General features: G+C 38.6%; 1 long non-coding RNA gene across 1 annotated transcript; it reads right to left on the bottom strand.

The window, feature by feature from the left end:
• Positions 1–387: 387 nt before the first annotated feature.
• LOC135328658 (uncharacterized) lies at positions 388–4,031 on the bottom strand. The gene is made up of 3 exons (XR_010389619.1): positions 3,927–4,031; positions 1,947–2,011; positions 388–493 (listed from the first exon to the last, which is right to left on the bottom strand). It is a non-coding gene; the product is annotated as an uncharacterized LOC135328658 (long non-coding RNA).
• Between the last annotated feature and the right edge of the window lie 2,049 nt (positions 4,032–6,080).

A 6,080-nucleotide genomic window follows, 5' to 3' on the forward strand; every position in this document is an offset into this window, starting at 1 on the left:
GCGGGAAGAGCTGAGCTCCCTCCATGCAGCTGGAGTGGTAATGTTCACCCAGCAACAAGCAATTACCCTGCGACAAGCGTCACAGTGCCACATAAGAGATGGCGCAGCAGGAAGCGTCCACCTCTTCTACGAAATGAGACGGGGGATAGTGACAGCGCAGGGATTTGGAGGTTGTCTGCTGAATTCCCATCCGTGTGCCTTTTATAACTCATTGGTAGGTGCCTGATAATGTACCGTGTATCAACATTATGGCTAGTGCCTGCACTACAAGCCCTGGTGGTAGTGGTTGGGACCAAGAAAAGGTGCTTCAAATGAATCGGGACTTAAGGGTTACGGATGTCATATGAGAAGGGCACTGGATGGAAAATTAGAAATGCCCACCTGTGTTTTCATTTTCTCTTTTCTTTTTCCATTTGAGCAAGGTGTCTCCTCAACTGTGATTGATCGGCTGTGTGACTGACATCTCCTGAGGAAATCAGTAGAGACTTGCTACCTGTAAATGACAAGTAAGCATATCAGGAGCACTGCTTGGGCAAGCTGAGCTGTCAAAAACAAAATGCTCATGGTGAACTGTAAAGCTAAACCTGATACATTTCTTAGGGACCTATCAAAAAAAATTGAAAACAAAAACAAAAAACCCTGCTGCTATTTCCCCTTGTTAAACACTCAGTTTTTAAAATGGAAATGACAGCAAATAGATTTCACCAGCATTTCAGTGCTCTGTATGGTTTACAGCTCAGTTTGTGGAATATGAACTACATATGCAGAACTGAACTGTTTGTGGAAATGGACTTAAAACTCATTTTTGCAGTCTGTTGTTCTAGTCTGATCCACCTGCCTCCCTCCCTGCTCTGAGTTGTAGCTCTATATTCTATATATAGTATATACAATATAGAATTCTACTAACTACAAAGTGTCACAAGAAATTAAAGTACACTGGAAGGTCAGAATAGTACTAACATATTTTGGCCATGGAACCTTTTAAAAAAACTTTGCTCTAGAAACTCTGAGAGTAGCATAAAAGCCGCATCATTATACAGCACTGAGGGAATATCCTTAAATCTGGGATGAAAAGAAAAGCCCAAAACAAGCATTCAAATGTCGCAGGTGAAGCCTTCTTAATTATTGATTTTTTGGAGGGAGGGGGGAGAGGAAAGGAAGAGAAGTTAGGCTTTAAGAAGAGATTTAAAATAACAATATCTTTATGATTCTTTTAACACTATGGTTTCGGAGACTTCAAGTTCTTTTCGATAACAGTTTTCAGGATGTTTTTTCTGCAACCACAATAAAAAGAAAATAAAAAGATAAAAAAAAAGACAATATTCTCAAGTAATTGTTAGTCTTGGATGTTTCAGTAAAACTAACTATTATGACATTCACTATAACATAACAAGAGCTGGTAACATTTTTCTTTCTGCTCCACCTAAACCCCTGTTCGGTCCTTTTCAGCCACTGGTCTGATAAAAATCTCTCTGACTGGGGTCAGCCAGCCATCCTGCTGACACCTCCACATGCAACCTCAAAGCCTTGCAGAATCCTTGCCAAATATCTTGGTACAAAAGTAACATGCCGGTGTTGGAGAGAGGCAGACTGCACACCCGCGCACTGATGTTGTTATCTCAACAATTGCATTGCTCAGCTAGTAGATGGAGATCCAAATCCTTGTGAGTAACTCCACTGGACCCATCATTTTTAAGAGTAAATAGCTTATTTTTCTTCCTTTATATTTTGGATATTTAAAGGTTTTTGGATGTGCAGTCCTCTGAGGAAGCTGTTCTAAGAAGTGTGGAGTTTATTATGTTAGAAAGCAAGCAAGCTGTGACCATCTGACAAATGAAAATTCTCCCCTGTGCTCACTGTGTTCACATGTCCAACCAGTTTCATGCACTGTTTAACAGAGCATCAGCCAAGCCCAGCAAGACGGGAAATACCTGAAAAGCACTTACAAAGTCTCCTGCACACAGATTCAGGTTTCCTGCTAGACATCACATCTTTATTTGGAAAATAAAGTCTGAAAATAAAAAAGCAATTTTCAGTACAGACTAAGAATCCGGTTCAGTAAATAGTGACAGACATTCAGATACTCAGCTCATATAAATCAGTTTGGCTCCATTATAGTCAGTAACATTATATCAATTTACATCACCCTCACATTTGACCCGGAGAGCCTGGAATCATGAATCGTCACTCCAGAGGCAATACCGGGTACTTCTGAGAATAAAATTGCTTAGCCATTCATACCTGAGTCTGTATTTAGATGTCCACTCTGACTAGGGTGCCTTTTGTGATCAGACTGTGGTAGCTAATAAGGAGATGATAATGAGGTTAGTGTCACCTTATAAATCCCTTCTTTTCTACTTCTCAGTATAAACATAACCTCTGTGACTCAACTGCCTTTCTTCCCTCTCTTTTCTTCAGCTGCGAAATAGAAAAAGCAGCAGGAGTAGCATGGGAAAATAGGTATGGAAGTTTAAAAGTCTTCCAGCCTGCAGGTTTAAGTGCAGTTCGGGAGAAAGTGTCCATGGGTGTCTGAGACCTTCCCAGATATAATAAAACCCAGTCTTAGTCTTGCTTAGCAGTGGGGAAAGAATTTAGCTTTGTGATAATTTAGAGGTTGCTCGAGACCAGGAGTGAAATCAACATAGAGATCCAACTACCAACTGCTGTTTTAAATGATTGGCTGAACAGGGTGAAAAATCAAATTAACTTTAATGTGATAACCATCTGTAATTGAATAGTATTTATGCAGTGTCCATGGGACAGTGTGGAATTCAAATGGCCAAACCCACAGTAGTTGGAGCACAGCTGCATGGACAGTAGGGATAAATTGCTTTTATGGGATTCTTGGTTGACTTGCTCTATTAATTTAATAGCAGGCTCTAACTTTATTATAGTAAATAACATATTCATTAACATGTTTAAATTCTCAAGAAGGAATGCAGAAGACATTAGCAAGCACTTTGCAAGCATAACTGGCAAAGCTTTTGAAAAATTATCATATACCAGTAGTGAGTCAATTACTTGGTGCATTCTTGCACTACATATGTAGTATGAAGTTGCCGACTGAAAGCAACCATTAAAAGAGTGCTATCAAAGTGGAGTCCAGTAGGCGAGCAACTGAAGTCCATTTAGAAAGTCAGGCAGAAACTCTGATTCTGCTACGACTGTCAACAAGTACAAAATATTTATCTGTGTGGCAGGGTGGGTATATATTTCAGATGTTGTTCACTGATGTAACTGTAGCCAGTTGCATTCCATTGCTATATTTCCTTTCACTATTATTTTTTCATTAGATTTGTGTAAGTCATCACTGATTCACTGACCTCCATTTTCAGAACTATATCTAAGATATACTGAAAATCAAATGCCAGGGCCCTCTGTCCATCAGGACATCATGAAAGCCAACTGCTGATGGAGCCTTCCTCAGAGAAGAAATCCTCAGGTGACTTAAGGTCTCCAGAGCTGCTTGTATATTAAATTTTAATTTTCTTACAACACCCAGAGAATAGTTCTAGATAGGTGTTTCATATTTCCCTGTTCTCCAACAGTTCAAAAGTCTCAGAATAATTAGTGGCTGTTGTCACAGAGTATGTGGTATAGGTTAGCCTTAGGTTAAGGTTTCTGTGATGTGTTTAAGTAGATCCAGTGGGTCTAGAATCAGTCAAAAAGTCAAAAATCACAGCTAGTCTGTTACCACCATCAGTTAAGGTAATACAGAATCTCTACAGACCTCTGCCTGTGCTGCTTTCCTGCATCACCAGAGCACCCCTGTGGGCTGCTGGATATGATAGGTGAGGTGAATCTGTCTTCTCTGAGCAGACAGGGAAAGCATCTTTCTTTTTCCCAGAAGTGTCAAGAAAGAGAATGGAAAAAGTGGCTCTAGATCTTCTCCACTATCATCAAGGTTGAGAATAACATTAGATTACCTTCGCTGTGTAGAACACATCGTCTGTGGGGATATTTGCAACAAGTGTCTCCTGAGAGGGTGTCCCGCTGCTGTGTTTCGCATCTAGAGGAATCCTCCAGCTCATCTGCATTTCGGCCCTTCAAAAGAAAAAAAAAAATTGATATTTCTAAAGTTGGATTAAATGTCATTTCTGTTGTCAACCAAATCTGAACATTGCCTCTGAGAAGAACATTGCAGCTGAATAAAGGTTGATTTTGGGAACTCATGGCCAGAGACACATATCAAAGACTTAGTCTAAAATTGAACATCTACAGTTATCTGTGTGGAAAAAGTTCCTTATTGTGTTTTCTAGCTTCAGGTGCCATCGCATCCTGACCCCTGCCAATGTGCAGTATCTACTAGCAACAAGGAGAGTTTAACAGGTGGCTGAAATAATTCTGTGTCATGCTGAGAAAGGCTCAATTTATTCTTAAAAGTTTTCTTGATAAAGCTTTGTCAGTTAGGGGTATGAAAACATTCCACACCATCATTGATTTAGCTCTTTGGCTAAAACCGAAGACCAGAGGCAATTATATGTAAGAAAAACCTCCTTCTGAAGATATAGTTTGTTTGCTGTAGAGGAACTGGAATAAATTATATCAACTACATAATTATATGGTCAGTCCCACTAGCAACAATTTTGCTGGCAAAATCCCCACAACTGCAAACCTTTCCTCAACATTATTTTCATTGCTTCTTGTGCTCCCCATCTGCACTCACCCACATTTGGATTATAAGTTCTATGGGAGGAAAGCAATCATTTTCTTGAGTATTTTTACAACGCAAGAGTATTTCTTGGTTATCTGTGCAATTTCACACTATATAATAATAATACAATACCCTTGTCTTAATGTTAATTCTCTAGTTTCTGCGATTCCAATTTCATTTTCTGAGTCAGAAATCAAATGAACAAAGGCTGACTTACATCCCATTAATCACTGGTACATACATGTAGTCCTTACGTGTGTGTCAGTGCACATTTGAAACAGGGTCCCTTCTGAACGATTTATAAGTGTTAATTATCAATATGCCCATATACATAAATTTTATTATCATTTGAATGAATATGCAATCTAGTCTAGTTTTAAATCATTTCTACTTTTATTTTGTATAAATTTACTGTTCCTCACACAGTGCAGTGAAGTTTAATTAAGTCAGGGTCTGCATCTTGATTACTCCAATTACTATGCATTCTGATAGCAGCTCATCCACACTAACAGTGTTAAGTGGGTGGTAGGTTTTCTTTCCTCAGTTCTCCTACTTTAGGGGCTCACAGACGTTACCTAGTCAGAATTTGTTCTTAGCAGCTACTTAATAACCAAGGACTCCATTCTGTTTCCATAGTTCATTCTCTTTCCTTCAAATGCATATTGATTTCAAGAAATGCAGGATGAAAGCTATATATATCAAAATGAAACTGACTTTTTCTTCTGTTGGATTTGAAAGAGCTTTTTATTTTGCTTTGTTCTATTTGATGAGGGGAAAGTTTCTTTCTTTTTTCAGGCTGCAAGCTAAGAGGCTTTTAAGATACTCCAGAGGGGAAAGCAAGTGGTTAATTCAAAGCATAATAGCAATAGCTTATATTTCTGTACTACCTTTCATCTTGAAGGATACCTATCCCAAAGCACCACCTGAATAAAGCAGGAATCATTAAAATTCAACAGTTGCCATTCCATGGGGATTGTTGTACTGTACCTTTAGCATTATGTATACAACAGTACCATGGTTACTGCAGCTACCTAGAGCAGAGAATAGTGAGCTTTTAATGATACCTTTTTTTCTGTGGGTGTTTAACAGGTCAATTTTCTATCACTGAAATGTAGCTTTGTTTCAGGTAAAACACATTATTTATTCCACAGCATGCAAAAAAACTAGTCAACAGCTTAGAAGAGATGTGAAAAAACAGCGCAATCATTGGAAGCCATAGGTTAAATTTGAAGCAATAGACTATGATTGCCTGTGTTGGAACAAGACCACAACATCTGGAGCTACCACTGTCTTCTACATGAAAAGTGATAATTCATCTTCAATATTGACAAGTTGCCAGGGCTTTTGTTTTAAATATCATTTGGCAAATGCCAATTACAACAGTACAGATACTCATTTTCCTTGCATATTAAAATGTTGATTCTAA

This window comes from Dromaius novaehollandiae, chromosome 5 (assembly GCF_036370855.1).
Source record: "Dromaius novaehollandiae isolate bDroNov1 chromosome 5, bDroNov1.hap1, whole genome shotgun sequence".
Taxonomy (NCBI): Eukaryota; Metazoa; Chordata; class Aves; order Casuariiformes; family Dromaiidae; genus Dromaius; species Dromaius novaehollandiae.